Source organism: Bos mutus, chromosome 14 (assembly GCF_027580195.1).
Source record: "Bos mutus isolate GX-2022 chromosome 14, NWIPB_WYAK_1.1, whole genome shotgun sequence".
Lineage (NCBI taxonomy): Eukaryota > Metazoa > Chordata > Mammalia > Artiodactyla > Bovidae > Bos > Bos mutus.
In genome coordinates, this window is record NC_091630.1 from 78,287,825 (window position 1) to 78,310,613 (window position 22,789).

A 22,789-nucleotide genomic window follows, 5' to 3' on the forward strand; every position below is an offset into this window, starting at 1 on the left:
TACAATGTGTCAGCCCGGTCTAAACATTTGGTTTCCAAATCAAACCTATGAGGGCAGTATGACCACCTCACTTCACATTTCAGTAATCGGAGGCTCAGTGAAGTTAAGCGACTTACCCGAGGTAACCCAGTTAGAAAAAAGGCAAAGGGTGGATTCCAACCCGGGTCAGAGTCCAAAGTTCATACTATGACTGTCCATACCATTGGTATACTATCCTGACCTGGAAAGGTCCTGTCCTCCTGGCACTGGGCCAAACATGAGGAAATTAGCAACGCGGACGCAGTGAAAGGGGTGGGAGGGTGGTAGTCAGGTAAAGTCATTTATTTTATGAAAAATAGGGGAACCGGCCAGGAGATTTCAAGTTCATTCTCTGCAGGATGGGAGAGGGGCCAAGGTCCTTTCCTGGTGTTGGGGGACTTAGAAAGGCACCTCCCAAGGCCAAGGTTTTATCAGGACAAATCCGATCCCTTCTACATCTGAGCAGGGAGGAGGCAGGCCAGCGCGAGTGTGGGGCCGAAGAGGCAGGAGGCCCGACACTGGCCCTGCTCGCACGCCGGAGGCGGGGGGTCGGAGACCCCGCTGGTCCGCCGCCGGGTGTCCAGCCGCGGCGCTCCGGGTAGCCACCGGCCCCCTGACTTCCCTCCTGCGTGCCGGCGGGCCAAGGGTTAAGCGAGGCGGGAGCCCCCGGCGCGGGGCGGCCCCGGGACCGGGAATGCTTAGTCAGGATTCCGATTTCCTGTCGAAGTGTTTGGATTTCCTGGAGCCCGCGCCCTCCGCCGCCGAGCGGGATCGTCCGAGCCGCGCGCGTCGCTGCGGCCTCCTCCCCTCGGCACATGGTCGCCCGCCCCTTCCTGCGCCGCGCTCGGCTCCCGCGCCTCGCTGCCGTCGCCGCCGCCGCGGGCGGGCTCTCTGCGCTCGGGCAGCCCCCGGCCCGCGCCTCCCGCCCCGCCGGCTGCTCCCGCCGCCGCTGCCGCCGCCTCCCGCTTTCCGCTGCGAGAGCCGCGATCGGGCGGCCGAAGGGAGCCGGGGCGCGGGCGTCTGCGCCGCCGCCAGGGAGCCGCCGCCGAACCCGCGATGGAATAATGCCCAGCGGCCCGCCCGGTCCCGGTGAGTTGCGGGGCCCTCGGGCGGGCTCGGCGGGGCCGCACGGGGGTCTCGTCGGCGCCTCCTTGCTCGGCTCCCGCGCAGAGAGGCGCCGGCACGGGGACGCCGGGCGGGTCCTGGCTCCATTCGCGCTGGGGTACTGGCTGTGGGCTTCGCAGGGCCGGGCTCGGCCGTCTCGGGGGCTGAGGGTCTGCGCCCCCCGAGGCGCGGGGGTGGGGAGGGTGGGACCACCCGTGGGGGTTTGGCGCGCCCTCCCGGAGAGGGGTCCAGGCCCCGCCGATCGGGCGCCCTCCCGGCCGACCGCGGCATTGTCTCGGGCGCGGCGGAGGAAAGTTCCCCGCCGTTTCTGGAGCCACCGGCCCGGCCCCCGGCCCCCGGCCGGGACTCGGCGCTGCCAGGCAGGCCCTAGACCATTTGGCTTACAGCGAACGAAACTAAAGAGAAAAATTAAAAAAAATCCATTCGGGGCTTGGGGTTTGTTCCCGGGAAGCCAGGAAAGTGGCTTGTGTTTTTCTCCTTGTACCATTTGGAGACCTGCTGCATTTTCTGAGAGCGACGTGAAGTTTCAAACAAACAAAAAACAAAAACTCTCTGGCGTCTGGTATTCTGCGGTTTCATACATCCCGAGTGTTCTTCCCGGGCATTCCTAAAGCGGTTTCCTTCAATAATTAATTTTTCCACTAGCGCAGGCGGATGGAGGGCCAACTTCAGACCATCCTCAGCATGACCTCAGCTTTACCCGCACTAATCAGAGAGAGCAAGAACTTTCTCCCGCTTTTTCCGCATAGACTCGGTCAGGTTGTCTTGGCACATTGGATCCTGGAATGACAGCCGGGCACGGATTGCTGAGTAATGTTCGGGATTGTAAAACATAGTTCAGCGTTGAGGCCAGTTTTGTCTCTCCATCAGAGTGCAGCCCAGGGCTTTCCCGTTTTGCAGTTGGAGATTCACCTTATAACAGATAGATCTTAGATGCAGATCTTCTGGAAGCGGCAAATCTCAACAGTTTAGGAAGAAACAGGACGTTTGAGAGCAGTTGTTGCTGCCCCTTCTAATTATTCCTGCAGCCAGAAGAGGTGACTGGGACTTATGGAAAGTCACATGGCCAGGGCTCAGACTCCCTGACCAGTGCTCCTTACACCGTCAGTTTCTGGCCTGTGTCAGCCATGAAACATGTCTTCTTGGCATTGTAACTTTCATCATTTTTAGTGCCTTCTCTTGTTTTGTCTTATCTGTTATTGCTGCTATTTCTGAGATATGCAGTTACCTCAAACTGCTTATTTTGAGATAAGAGTAAGAGAAGAAATTCCCTAACCCGTACTATTCAGTCACTAAATGGATTTGGAGCTTCAGTCACCAAATGGATTTTTTTTTTCCCCCAGAAATTGGGTTTGAAATATAAAATGGGTGGCTTCTTCTATGGGGGATGACTTTTCTCTATTTTGTTCTTTTGTATGAAGTAGAAACTCCCAGGTCCAGAAAAGGGCAGTGTCTTAGCACATAATATACTCTGTGATGTTCTCTAGGCTTGACTTCCAGCCCCCCTGTATCTTGTGAGCTCGGCAGCCCATCTATTTTTCTCCCTATGAGAGCTCCAAAGGGCTGGTTTTTCATTTTTAGTAGGCGATGATGTTGGAGAGAAAGGACTTTTTCGAAAGCTTGCCATTTGGTGAAGGAAACTGAAATTCTCTCCACCTCCCCACTCCTCACCAGCCACAGTGAGCCAGATTTTGCAAACGCAATCACAGTCTTGCAGGCCCCCATGTGAATGTGTACATTCAAATAGGACCCTCCCTCGCCCTTCTTGAGGATGCACCTCCCGGCGGCCGGCCTCTCCACACTGCGCCCAGGAGGCTAAAGTCTAGAGCAGCTGTGTTTGTACCTTCCCAGGCCATGTACCTGTCCGTAGCCTGTTAGAAGCCAGGCCCCACAGCAGGAGGTGAGTTTCAGGGTAGAGGTTTTACACCTGTGTTAACAGCTGCTCGGCCTTGCTCGCATGACCACCTGAGTTCTGCCTGTCAGATCAGTAGCAACATTAGATTCTCATAGGACCCCAGACCATCCGTATTGTGCTTGAATCATTCTGAACTCCACCCCCCGCTCTGATCCATGGAAAGATTATCTTCCATAAAACCAGTCCCTGGTGCCAAAAGGGTTGGGGACCGCAGGTCTAGAGGAAAGGCAGGAGCCTGTGTTACCTGGAAGCTCATCGTTACTGTATTTTCCCTCCAAGTTCTCAGTGTCTTGGACTGGATCCCATGTCCCCGTTCTCGTTTTTCCCTCCTGTGTATCTCCTTCCCGCTTCTCTCCCAGCCACTCTGTCCGCGTGGGCTGGAGAGCAAGTCTTCTGTGGGCTGTGTGACTGAGGCCCCATGTCAGCGATGGTGACAGTGTCTCTAGCATTTATTGAGCCTTTGCACTGTGCCCTGGGTCTGCCCCCTCCTAAGAAGTCCCAAGGAGGAAAGGGAGCTGCTTCTTTGGGAACCTTGCCCAGAAAGGACATCACTTTTCAGATTCATCTGGAACCTGAGTCATTCTTTCATTCATTTTGTGCACATTTGCTAAGTGGCTCCCCTGTGGGAGGTGCCAGGAGCGCAGAGATGGATAGGATCCTGTGTTCAAGGCCTTCTATTTCCAGCCTCATCTCTCAGGGTCAGCCTTGTGCTTTCTCTTTTAATTAGTCCTTTCAGCAAGGCTGTACTGAGTGCTTCATGCTAAGCACTGGGTGAAGTCCTGACAATACAGTGATGAATAAGATAGACCTAGCCTCGCCCTCCTGGGGCTCACATTCCAGAACAAAGGAGAAGGTAATTTCTAATGAATGAAAGATGCTAGCGCTTGTTATTAAAGAAACACCAGGGATCAAAATGATGACTGAAGTGAAGAGGGATGGGGAGTAGGGATGGCCCTAGTTTTGCCAGGGAAAGACCTCTCAGAGTCTGAAGAATCGAGAAGAAACTGGCCTGGGCGGAGAGGTTGCTGGAGAGGGGGCATTCCACACAGGGAGCTCAGAGTATGCAGGGTTCTCTGCACGAAAGAGCTCAATGTGATCCCAGAAGTGAGGAAAGTGGGGCGATGAACAGGACAGAGTGTAAGGGAGCGACAGGGAGGATGCTCGGGGGTGAGGGTGAGGTTTCAGAGGGAGGCAGGGGCATCATGCTGGGGATAATCACCCCTACCAAGTACAAAGAGGAACTGATGAATATAGGCTCAGGAGTGGGGTCTGATTGACATTTTAAGGAGATTACTTTTATAAGAGTGGATCACAGGGGGCGAAGAGCAGAAGCAGAGAGATAGGCATGTAAATAAAATTGCAGGCAGATTCTTCACCATCTGAGCCACCAGAGAAGCCCATGTTAGTGTATGCGTGTGTATGTGTTATATAATGATAAATAGTGTATTAGTTTCTTCTTGCTGCCATAACAAATTGCCACAAACTTGGTGGCTTAAAACACCACCAGTTTGTTCTCCTTTAGTGCTGGAGTTCAGAAGCCTGAAATGGGTCTGATGTCAAGTTGTGGGCAGAACTCTTTTTTTTCTGGAGGCTCTAGAGAATGATCTGTTCCCTCGTCTTTTCCAGTTTCTAGAGGCTTCCTGCATCCCTTGGCTCCTGACCCTTTCCTCCAGCTTCAAAGCCAGCAATGTTGGTCCTAGTCCTTCTCATGCTGCCATCTCTGGTTCTCTCTTCTTTTCCACTTTTGAGGACCCTTTTGATTACAGCAGCCCTCCTGTATAATCTAGAATGAAAGTGTTAGTTGCTTAGTTGTGTCTGACTCTTTGCAACCCCAAGGACTGAAGCCCACCATGCTCCTCTGTCCATAGAATTCTCCAAGCAAGAATACTGGAATGGGTTGCCATTTCCTCCTCCAGGGGATTTTCCCCACCCAGGGGTCAAACCCAGGTCTCCTGCATTGCAGGCAGATTCTTTACCCCTGAGCCACCTGAGAAGCCCTAGAATAATCTCCCTATTTTAAGGTCAACTGATTAGTGACCTTATTTCCATCTTTAGCCTTAGTTCCCTGTTGCCGGGTGACATGTGTAGCCCAACACATTCACAATTCCTGGGGATTTGGACGTGGACATCTTCGCAGGCTGGTAGGGGAAGATGTTATGGGGGCTGTGGGGCAAGGCCCCTAACCCAGTGAGGGAGGGGAAGCCAGGGACATCTTCCTTGAGATAGAGGTACCTGTATGGAAGTCAGTCTCTACTTGTATCCTCACCGCCCTTCCAAGTGTTTCACTGTCTTGCTGAGATTTATTCATTCCTCCATTCAAGGTCTTGTCGATGCCCGGCTTTACGTGGGGAGTCGGAGTTGAGGATTCATTTCGCTGCACATCCTTCAGGCTGCAGGCCAGATTGTTCACTTGCAACTCAGGACACTCACTTTTTTTTTATCCCACCTCATGAATCAGTTAAACTGACCAACCTATGAACACCCTCCCCCAGCCACCCTACCCCGCATCCACGAAGGAGTGGAGACTGAGGGGGCTTGGTCCTCTCTTTAAAATTGCCTGGGGTTGATCTCCTGGGACGGCAGGAACCCCAACATGGTTGCCTTTTGTACAGATAAAACCTCGGTTCCTGAGCTATGGTTACTGTCCCCAGCCTCAGCCATTCCTGTTCCCAAAGCAGGCCATTGGCTTTAAGACAAGTCAGGAGAGGGCGTGTGGTTTGATCAGGACAAATATATCTGAACCGAAAGGGGGAAAAGCATCCCAAGGCCTGGCCTCCTCGTGGCCTGTGGCAGGCGACCGCATCTTCCGAGAGTAAAGGAAACGCACCATGATGGGACGTGTAGCCACGTTGCTGCGAGGGGCTGATTAAGACCAGATTGCGAACATCTTCCCCGTTATTTGGAAGGAAATGGGCTCTTGTTCCAGCTACTCCCCAGAAACAGTGTCCAGAGACCTTCGTGCCAGGGGAGCCCCATCAGCTCTGCCAGCCAGCGCCATGCCAAGTGCAGGGAGACTGAGGTCCCTCACTGCCTGCTCTTCCCCTGCCGACCCCCATCCCTTTGGAAGTGCCACCAACTAGCTGGTCTTGTAGTATTTTTGGCATTTCCCCTTCCTTTACCGGTCTAAGTCAGGAAATGCAAAAAGTGCACAGCGTTAGAAAAACAGAAATGAGCAAGCAGTGTCTCTCCAACGGAGGGATACCAGGTGGAAGTCTGGTTAGACTTGGAGTAAAGAAGCGTGACTGTCAGTGCGTCCCCCAGATGTCGCGAGGCTTCCCGAGAACCAGGCCCATGCCAGGCATCCGTGGGCAGGACAAGAAGGAGAGGGTCCAGCCTGTTTGTGGTTTCTGGGGAATGGCTCGTCTTTCCCTCATCAAGACTCATCATGTGTTTTTCCAGCAAGGCATCTGCCTTTATAAAACTCTTGCCTATGGGATGATACTGGGTGCCTGTTTCATTGTAGTTTTGTAATGAAATAATTATCCTTTCGAGTGGGAGGGATATCTAAATGAGAGGGAAACCTAAAAGGGAGGGGATATATATTTATAAGTGTCGCTGATTCATTTTCTTATGCAGTAGAATCTTAACATTTTAAAGCAACTGTACTGTAATAAAAATTAATAAAACAGAATAAACCATTTGTCCCTCTTACAGCTACAGTCTTCTTTTAATTGTTAAAAAGTTAAAATACAAATCATTTTTCTTATTGAAATACAGTTGCTTTAAAACGTTATGTTAATTTCTGACTCAGTTATACATATATATATATCTTTTTTCATATTCTTTTCCATTTTGGTTTATCACAGGATATTAAATATCATTCCCTGTGCTATACAGTAGGACTTTATTGTTTATCCATTCTGTGTCTACCAGTTTTCATCTGCTAATTCCAACCACCTAGTCCATCAGAAATGCAGAAAGGCACCCCAGTAAAAGACCATTATATAGGCAACTTGCCCTCGAATGGTTCAGAAAATAATTATATGTATTTTCTGAATACATAAAAATTACATCAGAGGGAAAAAAAAAAGGGAAAAAAAGTAAGGGGAGTAAAATATTAACCACCAATGAAGGTAGGTAAAGGGCATGTGTGTTCTTGTACTATTCGTATTGACATTTCCAAATAGGATTTTTGCAGACTGAAGGGGGGAAATAGAACAGGGCTCAACACGAATCCCAGGGATTGGGGAGCCTGGTGGGCTGCCGTCTATGGGGTTGCACAGAGTCAGACACTACTGAAGCGACTTAGCAGCAGCAGCAGCAACATTCCATGGTGATTGTGATCTTGATTCAGGATGGCCCAGAGGAAGCCAGAAGATGCTGGGGTCTGCTATGGACCCCACCTTCCCGGCGTCCTCACACTTTTCTGTACTGAACCGAAATCATGGAGGAAAAGCATCCCGCACGAGGCATGCAGAAATGCAAGCATCATCACAGCCGTCCCGTATGGAAATGCGCTTGCTGGTGTGGTTGCCTCCCCTTCAGACTGAGCATCTGGAGGGGCGCGGGTGGGGGCTCTGGCTCACTCCTCTTGCCCCCTCGTGCTGGGCACAGGCCAAGGGCAGGCACTGGGCAGGGAGGCGGAATCGAGTGCCTTGGCTTCTGCGTCGCCATGTTTCTTCCATTTTCTCATCATTGAGTTTCTATTTGACGACTCTCCATTTTACTTCTGGAAATTCCCTCTGGTTCTCTTTCCAATCCATTGGCTTTGAATCCTTGGGTCTTATTCTTCCATGAGAATTCTTCATTCTTATTTCATATCTTTACTTTAAAACGTACTGATATTCTTTTTCAGACTGCCCTGTTGTTTAATTCTGGAGGAGCCTATTTTCCCATTTCCTGCATCTTCCGATTTGAAGGGCATGGTGGTTCATACCCTGCCTTTTCTGGGTAGCAGAAGAGGATTTACAGAGCTGGTTTTGTGTTTCAGCCGAGGCTCTGAGGGTTTCCTAGGTCCTGGAAATGCTGCTGTGGTAACTGCTGAGCCCGAGACTTTTAACCCCAGTCCGTGTTTTTAACCCCAGTATCTTTGAGCTCTGCGTTCATACTTAGGGCTTCAGAGTTTGCACAGAAGCCTTTTTCTCCCCCATCCAGACCCAGAGGCAGAATGCGCTTTCTTGTCATTTCTCTGCACTGGAGAGAGGAATCGTTTTGGTCCACTTTCAAAGGAGGCTGGGATCTCTGTGGGGTTGTGGCCTTATGGAGGATTCTCAGCTGTCCTGTCCTGCAGGCACCAAGCAGAGACCAGCCAGCTTAATACACTGAGTCTTCTTTTGCAAATGAGGAAAAGAAAGAACATTTACAAAAATGTAAAAACTGCCATTTCCAGAAAAGAAAACCAGAATCCTTATCAGACCAGTAGCAAAGATGTGATTCAGAGCAGCAAGCACTTTGAACACTTTCTGCATGTTCACCCTGCAGAGGAATGGTTTGGGGAGGCAGGAATGAGCTGGGCCTTAAAATGTCTTGTTCATCTTTGTAACTCCCAGTGCGGAGAAGACAACAGGTATTTAAGGAAAGAGGGAAAGAGAAAGGAATTGTATGTATCGAAAAAGACAAATAACTGATGTGGGCGACAGACTAATGGAAAGGAGCAATGAATTGAGGCTCAGAAGTCCAGAGTTCTAGTCTGGAAATTGACTAGATATTGACTGTGATGTGACTGTTACAAGCAGTCACTTACCTTCTTGGAAGCGCCCTTCCTTACCCCTGTCAAAAGGTGGTAATAATTCTGTCCTGACCCCGACTCCTTGCCGGGTTGCATGAGGTCACGAATGTGGGAGGAGGGAGCCTCAGAGGGTATGGGGGCTTTCTTGTCCTCAAGGTGGAAGGGGCCCTGTGTCCTCCAGCTGCACCTTGTTTTGAAGACTCCCCTCCCCGCCTGCCTCCACCTTGTCTCCTCACCACCGTGCGCACTGGGTTTTCAAGGGAAGAGCTGCAGGCATTTCGGGTCCTCAAAGCTTGTGAGACTAAGGGGCTATTCCCTGGTGTATGGGCAGTAGTTGGGCACTGGGGTGGCTGAATGGCTCCTGTCTCTTTCCCCTGGGAGGTCCCCCCCAGATCCCATAAATGAGGGCTGAGCTGCAGCTGGGAGCCCTTGCCGGGTGGAATTTGTACATTGTGTTGCCTTCGTGCTGTTTTCTGAGATAGTCCTCTGGATAATGGAGCTCAAGATCTCTGTGGGTTCTGTCCTTTGGTCAGGTCACTCTCATGCCTGGGTTGCTTTGGTAGATGTAAGTAGTAGCATTTGTCATGATACAATGGGAAAACCACTGGACTTGGAATCAATAACAGCAGCTAATATTTACCCTATGGACTGTAGCCCGCCAGGCACCTCTGTCCATGGGGTTTCCCAGGCAAGAATACTGGAGTCGGTTGCCATTTCCTCCTCCAAGGGATCTTCCCAACCCAGGGATCAAACCCTTGTCTCTTATGTCTCCTGCATTGGCAGGCAGATTCTTTATCACTAGTGCCATCTGGAAAGCCCTTATCGTACATTAATACACGTCAAACATTGCTTTAAGCAGCTTTCCTATGAGTTCGTTTAATGCTTGTAATAACCCTGTGAAACAGGTACTCTTTTTCTCCTCATTTTATGTGGGAGGAAACAGACACACAGGGACTAATTTCCCCAAGGTCATACACCTTACAAGTGGCAAGATTTTAAGCGAGGCTGTCCGTGTTCACTGCCCACACTCGACCATTGCCTCTGAAGACTTGAACTTGAATTCCATGCCCTAATTCCTCATGTGGCCTTGGGAGAGTCTGCCTTTCACTTTTCTCTTAGCTTTTCTGACCGTCAGTGTCCTCTTCTGTAAATTTTGAAAAAGCTTGCAGGTTTTTTTAAAAAAAGGTGTTAAACCAAGCCATATATTAATATACATGAAGTGGTGCCAGACACATAATCGGTTCTAAACAAAAGTGAGTGGGTTCCATTTGCAGGATCAGCAGGGGAAGGAAAAATGAGTTCTCATTTGCAAGATCAACAAGGGAAGGAATAAAGTAAGGACCAATTCAGTTTAGAGATTCTTCCCTGCACACACTTTTACTGCATATCCTGCTGTGTGCTAGGCATCTGGGAGACAAAGGTGAAAACTCAGGGTCCATGGTCTAGAGCATCTTATAGCTGATTAGAAGAGAAGGATGTAGAACCGTTTGCAGTTTTGAACTGATGTTCGTCCTCACCACAGCAAAGCTACATAGGCATGGATGGCCATGAGTGTGCAGGGAAGGGAGAGTGCCCCAGTGGGGCAGAAAGGGGAACCTTTGGGGAAAACATGCTCTAAGAATTTATGAGCCAGGGTGGGTGGGCTCTTAGTGTGTGGAGGGAGTGAGGAAGGGTCTCCAAGGCTGAGAGTAGCTGGATCACAGTCCTTCTGATAGGAATGTGCTGGGTATTTTTAATTAATCAATTACTTTTTATTTATTTCTTTTTGGCTGTTCTGGGTCTTCATTGCTGTGTCGGCTTTTCCATAGTGGCAAGCAGGGGGCAACTCTCTAGCCGCGGCTCGTGGGCTTCTCTTTGCAGTGGCTCCTCTTGTCGCTGAGCACAGGCTCTAGGTGTGAGGGCGTCAGTAGTTGCCCCACGTGGGCTCAGTAGTTGTGGCACACGGGTTTAGTTGCTCCACAGCATGTGGGACCTTCCTGGACCAGGGATCGAACCTGTGACTCCTGCATTGGCAGGTGGATTCTTTACCACTGAGCCACGAGGGAAGCCTCTGTGCTGGTTATTTTTTTTTATTGTTGAGGCCTGTTGCTCAGTCACGCAATCGTGTCTGACTCTTTGCGACCCCATGGACTGCAGCATGCCAGGCCTCTTTGTCCCTAAGGAAAGAGAGGCCTAAGGAAAATATTTGTTCAAATATTTGTTCAAGGAGACAGGCAAAACTCTCAGGTAAAATACCACAGCATCCGGGGTCTCTATCTGGAACGCAGGCATCCCTGCTATTTCCTACCCCGACTGTCACAGAACTCTGGATCCAGAAGAGCAGACTGCAGTGATTATAGACCTTCCCGTCACAGCTCTGAGCCAGTTTCCTCTCCTAGGACAGTTACTTCCTCAGACCTAAAATAGAACCACTGAAGGGTGGAGGTGCCGGATGTTTGCAGGTTGCACTCGGTTTAGTGGTGTACTTCGGGGGCAGGCAGGTAAGAAGTTATAGAAGACGCTGTTGGCTATTTATCCATCTTTGCCCTTTTGCTTTGCTGACAGAACACTGATCTTCAGGAGCCCAACCTTCCAGGGACATTGAGAGAGATCAGTCCCAGCCCCAGTGGTGAACCTCTGTGGGCTTGTCCCCCTTGGCAGTGATTGGTTTAGGCATGGGCACATGACACAACTCTGGCTGTGAAATATACAGGCGAATTTTCGGGGGGGATGGAGAAAGGTTTTTCCCATCTTAAATGGAGGCATTTAGAAACAGCCTGTCTCCTGCTATTGTTGTTCAGTTGCTGAGTCATGTCCAACTCTGTGATTGCATGGACTGCAGCAGGCCAGGCTTCCCTGTCTTTCACTATCTCCCGGAGTTTACACAAACTCATGTCCACTGAGTCAGTGATACCATCCAACCATCTCATCCTCTGTCGCCCGCTTTTCCTTCTGCCCTCAATATTTCCCAGCATCAAGGTCTTCTCCAATTTTTGAATCAAGTGGCTGAAGTATTGGAGCTTCAGCTTCAGCATCAGTCCTCCCAATGAATATTCAGGGTTGATTTCCTTTAGGACCGACTGGTTTGATCTCCTTGCAGTCTAAGGGACTCTCAAGAGTCTTCTCTAGCACCACAGTTCAAAAGCATCAATTCTTTGGTGCTCGGTTTTCTTTATGGTCCAACTCTCACATCCATACATGACCACGGGAAAAACTATGGCTTTGACTACACCATGGGACCTCTGCTATGGGATGTAGTAGGGCTGACCTGTGATACTTCGCACTATGGCAGCCATCTTGGGGCCATGAGGGGGCCTTGCTTAGGGAGAACATGTTGAGTGTGTCTGAACAGAAAGATGGGAGGAACAAGACGCTGAACACCTTACCTTGAGACTGTTTTTGAGCTGAGTTTTCTGTTAGCCCCTACACCCAATCTTAACACAAGGGTCTGGCCATGTCACATATCATTTGAGTGACTCTGGGTCTGCTATACCCTCCTCTAATAACCCTGTGCTTAGCCCAGCACCCTATTTGAAATCACCACCAACTTGTACATGTTTATACCTTGGCAGTCTTGCTATTTTTTCACCTACCAAATATACAGCTCTTTAAAGATGGCTCAAGTGTCCCTTCTCTGTGAAGCCTTTCCTGATCCTTCCTGTTGTGATTCATCATTTTAGTCATTGAGCACCCATAAGATTTGTTGCCCCTCCCATTGTCCCTGCCTATCCCCACTCTCAGTCTTTAGTAGGTGCCTACTGTGTGCCAGCTGTGGTGGTGTACAGTGGCATTGTCCTTCATGACTGGGGGCAGACGTGTGCAGTAATGTGAGCCAGCGTGGTTTGTGTGGTCCCAGGGGAAATAAGGTATCACTGAGTAGGCAATGGCACCCCACTCCAGTACTCCTGCCTGGAAAATCCCATGGACGGAGGAGCCTGGAAGGCTGCAGTCCATGGGGTCGCTGAGGGTCAGACACGACTGAGCGACTTCACTTTCTCTTTTCACTTTCATGCATTGGAGAAGGAAATGGCAACCCACTCCAGTACTCTTGCCTGGAGAATCCCAGGGATGGGGGAGCCTGGTGGGCTGCCGTCTCTGGGGTCTCAAAGAGTCGGAACCGACTGAAGCGACTTGGCAGCAGCAGCAGAGTACTTACGAAGGGGACGCCTGACCCCACCCTGCACAGAGGGTCAAGAAGACTTGGCTCCAGGGTGGAACCCTTGAGCTGAATCTTAAATAATGAACAAAAATTAGCCAGAAAAAGAGGGACGGGAAGAGAAGGAAGTTCCAGGCATAGGGAGCCACTTCAGCGAGGGGTGGATGGTGCAAACAGCATGGTTTGTGCTGGGAACCGAGTGACTCGGCCTTGGTGAATCCGCTGTGTGCGGAGGGATGCCCTGAGCCTGCAGGGGCCAGGAGCCGCATCCAAAAGCTGGGGCTTTATCTTGGAGGCTGTTGAGGAGCCATTGAAAGCTTACGGCGGGGCAGTGAGGTGACCCTTGCTCTTTTGGGAAGCTAACTCTGGGTACCTTGGACCGAATGGACCGGGTGGGTGAGGCCTAGGACTGGAGGCGGGCAGGCTATTCAGGATGCTCTTGTAGGAGTCTGGCGGTGAGTGGCCCGGGAGGTGGAGAGGGAAGATACTAGGCAGTCGCACCGGCTGGCTTGGGGATGGATTGGGGGAGGGCAGAGGGAGAGCCATTGAGGACACCGAGCCTTCTGGCTTGTTTACCAGGCCGAGTCATGTTTGTCTCTCTCAAGACCACAGCCTCGCCGGACTCCTGGTCCTTCTGGTCTCTGCATCCCTGGATGCTCAGTGCTGGGCTTCAGTGGCGCACGGGCGAGAAAGAAGCAAGTCTGTGCCTCTCTTCCCCCTTCTTTCCCCTCCCACAACTTCAGCTCTTCGGTTTTCGTTTATGTGGAAGGGGAAGGGGAGCTGTGATGTGGTTTCCTGGTGTCCCGGCTTCCCTAGATCTGAGCCTTGAGAAGAGGGAAGCGGCTCTTACTGCCCATGGCTCACTCCCTTTCCTTCTTACGCCTCCTCCAAGCCAAACAGATTCTGCAGAAGTCTGTCCCCACATCTCCAGTCCAGCCCTTCCGTGTGTCCCCACAGTTTCTGCCTCAGGCCAGGTTTCTGCGGCACCTTCACTGAGCCATCCAGCCCTTTCCCAACTCTCTGCCCTTCGCTTCATCTGTCTTCCAAGCTGCTGCCAGGGGAGTCTCCTCAAGACTTCACGTCGGGGTCACCTCCTGCTTAGTAGGAGATGACCTACTCCTACTAAGTAGGTCAACAGCTCCAGTCCCTGGCTCCGTTGCCTGAGCAGTCAGATGAAGAAGCAGGCAGCCTGGTCTTTTCAGCTGCTTTGACCTGGGGGGTCAGCCCTCATTCTCACCTTATCTTATCCTCAGGGATGTTGCTGGTTTGGTTCCAGGCCACTGCCATAGGTGGTAAAGAATCCACCTGCAATGCAGGAGACCCCAGTTGGATTTCTGGGTTGTGAAGATCCCCTGGAAAAGGGATAGGCTACCTACTCCAGTATTCTGGCCTACAGAATTCCATGGACTGTATAGTCCATGGGATCACAAAGAGCTGAACATGACTGAGTAACTTTGATTCACTACCATAGAGTGAATATTGCTGTAAATCAAGTCATGCAATTTGTTTGGTTTCCCAGTTCAAATAAAATGTATGTTTACACTATAGTCTATTAAGGGTGCAATGGCGTTATGTCTAAAAGAAGCCAATGTAGATACCTTAACTAAAAAATACATTATTGCTAAAAAGCTCTAACCATCACCTGAGACTTCAGTAAGTCATAATCTTTTGCCATAGTAACATCAGAGATCACTGATCTTAGTGATACCAGGGTTCTTGGCTTTCTTAATAAATAGAAATTGATAAGAGACCAGACAAGAAATTCAGGCAAGGCTTTATTTAGTATTTATTTATTATTATTTCTTTATTTATTCTGGCCTGGAGAATTCCATGAACTGTATATAGTCCATGGGGTCGTTAAGAGTTGACTGAGTGACTTTCACTTTCACTGCAGCAGCGGGGAGCTAGAACAGGCAATAATTTCCCCTACTCACTTGCTCATGGTGGAGTGAGCTGGTTCCTTATATGTGGTGAGGGTAGGGTAAGTGGAATTGTACAATATGTGACCCTTTGTGTCTGGCTTTTTTCCCTTAGCATAATGTGTCTAAATTTTTATCTTCCAAAAAAAATAAATAAATAAATTTTTATCTTCAGTTCAGTTCAGTTGCTTAGTCATGTCTGACTCTTTGCGACCCCATGGACTGCAGCATGCCAGGCTTCCCTGTCCATTGCCATTTCCCAGTGCTTGCTCAAACTCATGTCCATTGAGTCAGTGATGCCATCCAACCATCTCATCTTCTGTCATCCCTTTCTCCTCCTGCCTTCAGTCTTTGCCAGCATCAGGGTCTTTTTTCATAAGTCACTTCTTCGCATCAGGTGGCCAAAATATGGAGCTTCACCTTCCGTATCAGTCCTTCCAATGAATATTCAGGACTGATTTCCTTTTAGGATTGACTGGTTGGATCTCCTTGCAGTCCAAGGGACTCTCAAGAGTCTTCTCCAACACCACAATTCAAAAGCATCAATTCTTCAGTGCTCAGCTTTCTTTGTGGTCCAACTGTCACATCCATATGTGACTAGTGGAAAAACCATAGCTTTGACTATACAGACCTTTGTCAGCAAAGTAATGTTTCTGCTTTTTTTTCTTAGCATAATGATTTTGAAGTTCATCCATGGCAAAGCATGTATCAGTACTTCATTCCTTTTTATGACTGAACAATATTCCAGTGTATGAACCAGCCACATTTTATTTGTCTATTCATCAGTTGATAGACATTTGGGTTATTTAAAATTTACGACTATTGTGAGTAGTGCCTCTCTGAACATTCACCTGTAAATGTTTGTTTGAAAACCTTGTTTCAACTCTGGGGAATATACCTAGAATGGGATTGATGAGGCATCTGTTAACTCTGTATTTAAATTTATTGAGGACCTGCCAAGCTTTTCCAAAGTGGCTGAATCATTTTACATCCTCCTAGCAATATAAGAGGGTTCCATTTCTCCACATCCTTGCCAAGACTTGTTATTTATGTTTTTTGGTATGATAGCTGATCTAGTGGGTATCACATGGTGTGTCACTGTGGTTTGATTTGCATTTTCTTTCCCTTTTTTTTTTTAAGAAAATGTTTTATTATTTATTTACTTAGCTGCATCGGGTCTTAGTTGTGACACGCAGGACCTTCACTGCTGTCTGTGGGCTTCTCTCTAGTTGTGGCTTGTGGGTGCTGTTGCCCCATGGCATGGTATGTGGGATCCTAGTTCACCGATCAGGGATTGAGCTTGTGTCCCCTGCATTGGAAGGCAGATTCTCACCCACTGGACCACCAGAAGTCCCTGATTTGCATTTTGTAATGACTGTTGCCTTTGAGCATCTTTGCTGTGCTTGTGGGTCATGTGAAGGGATCTTTAGGAAGGTGTGGGCAGGTGCAGGGAAGCTCCAGGAATAGTGTGGTGCCCAGGTCATGTGGCCCTGGGGCTCCTGTGTCATGCCCAGTTTGAGGGGTGGGGAGGGAACAGATGCTGGGACCTGAAGATAGAGAGGGCATGAGGAGGGTTTCTGACCAGAGCTCAGACTTGGGTTGAAGGTGGCAGCCAGTTCACAGTGGCCCCCAGAGAGGGAGCAGTGGTGGGTCCAGAGAGGGGCAGAAGGGGGAGTGGATTCCTCACTCTCCCTTCCCTCCTGTCTCCTGCTGAGGGCTCCCTGTTGGCCAAAACCATCCTGCAGCAGAGGGAAGAGGGCCTTGCATTATTAGTCCCTAAAGGCCAATCTGGGACTTGGGAAAGGGGATGGTGGAGCATGAGGGACATGTAGCACAGAATTAGTGTCTGTTCCAGGAGGCCCCACTTCGTTTTCCTGTAGGTCTTCAGATCCATCCTTCATCTTGCATTGACTTCTCCTTGAGGCTGGTAATGAGACGGGCTGCCTCCACCTCGAACATCTTTATTATAACATCCAGAAGAAGGGAGGAAACACCATTTCCAAAACCTCTTCTAGGAGATGGAGAAAGAGCCTCCGACTCTAGGTCTCCTTGATCCAAGTTGGGTCACGTGCCTTTTAGAATACTCACTGGCAAAGTACTGGGAAGGTGTTCTTTTTAAGGTTTTATAGAGTCCACATTTTGTTTTATTTTTGTTTGAAAGGTGTTATTTTTCTTTAATTAATTTTTATTGCAGCAAAGTCATTTTACAGTGACCAGGAAAGTTTTGAACCAGCAGAGCCCGTTCCTGGGAGCTGCAGGAACACGAATCTCCTGGGAGAAGGGGGATCCCGAATGAAGTCAGGAATGAGGAAGGGTGCTGGGTGGAGCCCCATGGTGCCCTTACCTGGGGATTCTTTGGAACATCTGATAAGCTGGAGCCCATGATTTTCCCACTCCACCCCATACCGTGCCAGGGGCGAGACCAGAAGCTTGGACCAGGCTTCCAGGAGGGTTTACGCCCTGGCTGCTGAGTCATCTCCAGTCATACCAACCACCTCAGGCTTCAGGGTCTCCCAGGCCCGGTCATCCCTCCTCTGGTCCACATCCTTAACAGTGATTCCAGGGAGTAAGTCCAGACTCAGTTCAACTAGGAGTCCAGGAAATGGATTTTTTTTTGCAGATTTTAGGACAAAAGACAGAATTCTTAAAATCCACCCACTGGGCTTCCCTGGTGCTCAGTGGTAAAGAAACCACCTGCCAATGCCAGAGACATGGGTTCCATCCCTGGTCCAGGAACATCCCACTTGCCCTGGGGCAACTAAGCTCAGGTACCACAACTGTTGAGCCTGTGCTCTAGAGCCTGGGAGCTGCAACTGTTGAGCCCACCTGCAGCAGCTGCTGAAGCCCATGTGTGTCCTCGAGCCTGCGCTCAGCAATAAGAGAGGGCACTGCAATGAGGAGCCCGCACACTGCAACTAGGGAGCTGCTCCCACTCATTGCAACTAGCGGAAAAACTCGAGCAGCAATGAGGACCTATCACAGCCAATAAGTAAATGAAAGTATTAAAGCAAAAAGCCAAACCACCCCCCCCCCACCACCACCTTTTGTATGATTCTGTGTATATGAAATCGCCAGAATAGGCAAATCTATAGAAACAGATAGTTACACTGTTCTTTTGCCAGGAGTGGGTGGAGGTGGAATTGGAGGGGAGTAACTGCTGATGAGTGAGGTTTCTTTTGGGGGCAACAGAAATATTCTAAAATCGACTAGGGTGATGGTCCCACAACTCTGTGAGTTATGTTTCAGACCGTGGAAGAGTGTCCTTTAAATCGCTATATTGTATGGTATGTGAATTATATCTCATCAAAGCTATTACAGAAGACAAGACACAAAAGCTCGGTCGGCTGCTATTCTTCTTGTTTTATTTAAAGCTGAGGTTGATTGCTGTTTTATTCCTTAATAATAGAAATTATTTGTGGCTTATACCATGTTTGTTTTTTTTTTTTTTTTTTTTACATTTCATTTATTTATTTTTGGCTACTCTGGGTCTTTTTTGTCTCGTGGGCTTTTCTCTAGTTGTGGCCAGCGGGGCCCACTCTCTAGTTTTGGTGTGTGGACTTCTCTTGCTGCGGAGCACGGGCTCTGGAGCACTCGGGCTTCGGTAGTTGCAGCAAGTGGGCTCAGTAGTTGAGGCTCCCGGACCGTGGAGCGCAGGCTCAGTAGTTGGTGCACGGGCTTGGTTGGCCCACAGCGTCTGGGGTCTTAGTTCCCTGACCAGGGATCGAACCCGTGTGCCCTGCATTGGCTCTGCCACTGAGCCACCTGTTTTCTTTATCCTCCTTCTTTCCTTCTTTATCTTTCTCTCTCTCTCTCCCCTACTTTCCTTCAGATGAGTACCTACGTCCCCTTAGTCTATGTGGGTCCTGTGGACATGACCCAGCCCTTCACCTGTATGGACCTGTGAGCAACACCCAGCCCGTGGAGTCTTCCAGCCCCTAGCCACAGGGCCGAGTTCAGGCCTGCATACACAGTCAGAGTCAACCCTGAGACTTTTATTAGAACCATGGGGAAAGAGATCTGGCCTTCCGCAGGGGTTGCTGAGCTCTGACTGCACATAGACCTGAAGGCCAGTGGCCCCCTGGGGGCAGAGCTGCCTGAAATACCCCCCATCACCCTTCCAGGAAGGCAGAACCAGCAGATGGAGACCAGCCTTGCCCTGACCACACGTGAGCCCCTGGATCTAGCCATGCCTGAAGTTACAGCCATTCCTGGACTTCTCAGTTTGGTCAGCCCAGCATCTCCCACTTCCCTTTTTTTTTTTAAAGCCAGTAGGTGTTGAGTTTTCTGTCTCAAGAAATCAGTCTAGGTGTGGCTTCTGCACACGTGGGCCCTCCAGGCTTACATGATTCAGAGGCCTGCTTTCCACAACAATCCCGGTGCTGTGAGGGGGAACTGATCCTTCCGCCCATCTCTTGTATCAGAGTGGGCCAGGAGGACCGCTTCCACAGAGGAAACAGGCTGCTGCTGGAACGTCCTGTGGCCCAGCACACCGAGTCCTTTGTGAGGCCCCGGATGGTATCTGGGTCCGCCCTGCGGCCTGTTGTGCCCGCACAGGTCAGCCTGCACGCATTCCTCGGTTGCAGGCCAGCGTGTGTGTGTGTGTGTGTGTGTGTCTGTGTGTCTGTGTGTCTGTGTGTCTGTGTGTGTGTCTGTGTGTGTGTGTGCGTGTGTGCAGCTGGGCATGGATGTGTCCTGGAGTATGGCCTTCATTCATGGCCTGTCGTCCCTTTTCTTCTCTCTCTCCTTGTTGGTTATAACTTTTAAACCATTGGAGTCACACTCACTCAAGATTTTCGGTGTGACAAGGGGGAAGGGTGCCCATGTCCACTCAGCTGCCATGTCGCCAGAGTGAGAAACGTCTGATATTCTTTCTGTTCCGTCTCCCTGGTTCCTGGGAAACACAATTGTTTTGAGACCTGGGCCTTATCCTTCTCATTTTGCTTCTGAGGCTTTGAGGAGCCAATGGACTTTCCATTAGAGGGTTTTATCTCCAAAGCAGGTAGAAGGGCCCAAATCCCCAGCTACTTTGGGCTGCAAATATTCCTGCCTCAGACTCAGGTCCTCATGGTTCTTTGTCATTTAAGGGAGTTGGGGAAGGTGAGGAGCCTTGATTCTAAGAGAAGTTGAGTTCACACAAGGCCCCAGAAGATGATGCTTAAGGGTGACCTACGTTTATTGTTGTTTAGTCCCTAAAGTCATGTCTGACTCTTTTGCGACCCCATGGCCAGTAGCCCCAGCCAGACTCTGCTGTCCATGGGATTTCCCAGGCAAGAATACTGGAGGCAAGAATTGTATTGTTCAGTTGCTAAGTCATTTCTGACTCTTTGCAACTCCATGGATTGTAGCATGTCAGGCTTCCCTGTCCTTCCCTGTCTCCTGGAGTTTGTTCAAATTCATGTCCACTGAGTCAGTGATGCTATCTAACCATCTCATCCTCTGCCACCCCCTTCGCCTATTGCCTTCAATCTTTCCCAGCATCAGGATCTTTTTCAATGAGTTGGCTCTTCACATCAGGTGGACAAAGTATTGAAGCTTCAGCATCAGGCCTTCCTATGAATATTCAGGATTTCCTTTAGGATTGACTAGTTTGATCTTCTTTCAAGAATATTGGAGTGCCTTTTCGTTCTCTAGGGGATCTTCCCCGACCCAGGGATCGAACCCACGTCTTCTGCATCATCAGGCAGAGTCTTTACCACTGAGCCACCAGAGAAGCTGAGTTATGTTTGAGACAGAGACAAAGCAGGAGGCTTGCAGGACTCCATGACACTTTTAGCTGATGTTGACCAGTTGGCAGCTGTACTCTGGTGGGAAATTAGAGTGTGCTTCCAAGTCTTGGTGTGAGGGTGTTTGTTTAGGTGGTCATTCATTCATTCAGTGAACATTGACTAAGCCAGACACTGTGCTAGCCACAGGGTCTCCTGGTTTCCCCGAAGTCTTCTCTGGGAGAGTAATGGTAGAGGTGGGACTCTTTGCTCACAGCTCTGTTGTGCCTGCCTGGGTGATTTTCCCAGGGCCTTCCAGTCTGGCAGGCATCCTGGATTCGGTGACTCCACTGGTGGGGACCTCAGGGGCGCGGGGAGTGGACTCAAGCCTGCCGTGAGTCAGTTGCATCCAGATGCAGCATCCTGCTATGTCACTTGCCATACCTCAGAGGCAAATAGCTATGAAATAGAGAAGACTTACATCCTCAGGAGAAGGAAAGAGTCTTGACTCTGGAGAAACTTCATTTTGAAATGAAGTCTTAGAGACATTGGCTGATCCTTCTAGGTTTACAGGCAGTAAAATTCCTAAGATGGATTTCCAGACGGAAGTTTGAGGATTGGGGTTTTCTTGGTCACGAGGCTTCCTCAGGGTTGGGCTGGGAGGTAGTTTCTTCTCGGGCTTCCTGTTCGACTGGAGGTGGTGGAGTGGCAGGGAAAGCTGGTGTTGGTCACATGAATACTTCCCTGTAGTTTAAGGGAACCCCTAGTTTCTCATTCTGGCAGCTCATACAGAAGTCTTTCTGATGCTTCTCCTGATTATTTCACTCTTATTCTGACCATGTGTTCGGTCAACAGGTGTCACTGAGCACCTATGAAGCATATTGTGTTATCCTGTCTTGACAGCATTACTGAGTCTTAGACACAAATCACATCTGCCTTCAAGAATGAGATGAAATCAATCAGCCAGGCCTCTCTTTGCAGTCACCCCTGCTCATCCTTTTCTCTGCCAGACTGTCCTTTGTCTCTTGCAATGCCATCTCCTTCCTGGAAGCATTCCTTGATTGAATCTGCCCCTCTGTCACCATTCAGCAAATACTGCCATATGCCTAGGGGAAGGCAATGGCACCCCACTCCAGTACTCTTGCCTGGAAAATCCCATGGATGGAGGAGCCTGGTAGGCTGCAGTCCATGGTGTTGCTAGAAGTCGGACACAACTGAGCAACTTCACTTTCACTTTTCACTTTCATGCATTGGAGAAGGAAATGGCAACCCACTCCAGTGTTCTTGCCTGGAGAATCCCAGGGATGGAGGAGCCTGGTGGGCTGCCGTCTATAGGGTTGCACAGAGTTGGACTGAAGCGACTTAGCAGCAGCAGCCGCCATATGCCTGCTGCGTGTCAGCCCCTGGACAATGGCTTTGGGGGTCAAGATCAGAGATTTAGAGGAGAATTTAAGTCATGGTTCCTGTCCCAGAGGAACTTCTCATATTGAACATAATCATGGGAGCAATGTTAGCCTTTGGATTGGGAGGTTTCCAGTATGTACCTGCAGTATTGTGTTAGGCTTCCCTGGTGGCTCAGTGCTAAAGAATCTGTTTGCCAATACAGGAGACACAAGTTCAATTCCTAATCCGGGAAAATCCCACATGCCACAGAATGTCTCAACCCGTGTACCACAACTATTGAGCCTGTGCTCTGGAGCCCAGGGGTGTAGCCCCCGCTCAATGAAGCTAGAGAAAAGCCTGTGTAGCAGTGAAGATGCAGCACAGCCAGAAGTAAAATAAGTGAATAAATTTTAGAAAAGTATTGTATTATTGAGGGCTTCCCTTGTGGCTCAGATGGTTAAGAATCCACCTGCAATGCAGGAGACTTGGGTTCGATCCCTGGGTCGGGAAGATCCCCTAGAAAGGCTACCCACTCCAGTATTCTGGCCTGGAGGATTCCATGGACTGTATAGTCCATGGGGTGCAAAGAGTCAGCCATGACTGAGCGACTTTAACTTCACTTCACTTCATTGTATTATTGGGACTTCCCTGGGGTCCAGTGGTTAAGATTACGTGCTGCTAATGCAGTGGGTGTGGGTTTGATCCCTGGTCAGGGAACTAAGATGCCACGTGCCGTGCGGCACTGCTGAAAGATTTTTTTAAAGGTATTGTGTTATTATGCTATGTCTATTATTCATTTGGTTTTCCAGTGGTGAAGAATTCACCTGCTAATGCAGGAGGCACAGGCTTGATCCCTGGGTCAGGAAGATGCCCTGGAGAAGGAAATGACACCCCATTCCAGTATTCTCACCTGGGAAATCTCAT

The 22,789-nt window shown here is 49.7% G+C and overlaps 1 protein-coding gene across 1 annotated transcript in view; it reads left to right on the plus strand.

The window, feature by feature from the left end:
* The first annotated feature begins 840 nt into the window (after window positions 1–840).
* Window positions 841–22,789, plus strand: part of ASAP1 (ArfGAP with SH3 domain, ankyrin repeat and PH domain 1) — a 339,710-nt gene continuing 317,761 nt past the window's right edge. Inside the window, 1 exon segment of the mRNA XM_070382776.1 lies at window positions 841–1,107. The gene's annotated coding sequence lies outside the window, so the exon portion shown is untranslated.